Source organism: Equus asinus, chromosome 2 (assembly GCF_041296235.1).
Source record: "Equus asinus isolate D_3611 breed Donkey chromosome 2, EquAss-T2T_v2, whole genome shotgun sequence".
Lineage (NCBI taxonomy): Eukaryota > Metazoa > Chordata > Mammalia > Perissodactyla > Equidae > Equus > Equus asinus.
In genome coordinates this window covers 38300022-38300946 of record NC_091791.1, presented here as the reverse complement: position 1 = coordinate 38300946, position 925 = coordinate 38300022, and positions in this window count along the sequence as shown.

Sequence of the window (925 nt, the reverse complement as noted above, 5' to 3'; positions counted from 1 at the left end):
CAAATTATTGTGACAAGCAAAAAAATACCCACACGATTTTCAAATGCCCCCCTGGGTTGGCCGGGAGGTGGAATCGAGGGTATCAACTCTGTTTTGGAACAATGATTTAAAGAAAGGTTCAGCAGACATTGTCTGTAAAGTTATATATATATCCAGACAGTAAATATTTTAGGTTTTGTGGGACAAGATGCAAAATTGAGGCTATTATATAGGTGCTTAATTAGCAAAACTTCCTTTTGTAATTTTCATTCACATTAATGATATTAATTGAAAATGGCAAATTAAGCAGTATTATCATAAAGCTTATGATAAAGTTTATATCAGAGTACCTTTTTTGGACCATAGTTTTCAGCTCCACAATTTGGTGATGCAATATGAGGTTAGACCATAATTTTCATATCTGGAAACCAGTTTCTGCACAGAAAATGAGCTAGATTATTCTTAGTCAGATGAGTTTCCCAAAGACACAATTTTGCTATATATGAACAAATCTGTTTATATGCTTTTTTAAAGGGCAGGGGAAGAATTCAGAATATTTAAAGGGGTTATATCATCAACCAAAAGAACCAAAATGGTCCAGCCTTCACTGGTGAACTGAGGTGGAGATTTTTTTCCTTGATAACATTAATAGGTGAACTTCTTTCAGCAGTTCAGAATTTTCTCAGCATCCACTACAGGTATTTGGACCATGAACTGTGTGGGGGTCATGGTTAATTACCATGGCGATTATTTGTATAGTTTTTAAGTTTAGAACTCAAAGTAGTTTTTGGTCAATAGTACAATAAATTGGCTAAAATTCTGTGTCTTGACAAAATCTTGTCAGATTGTGTTTATGTTTCATAAGTCTGAGGTTAACGCTGACCCCGGCAGGAGTCCCATCTGTAGTCATGGTTACCTATTCTGACAAGTCTACTTTAAAATTCTC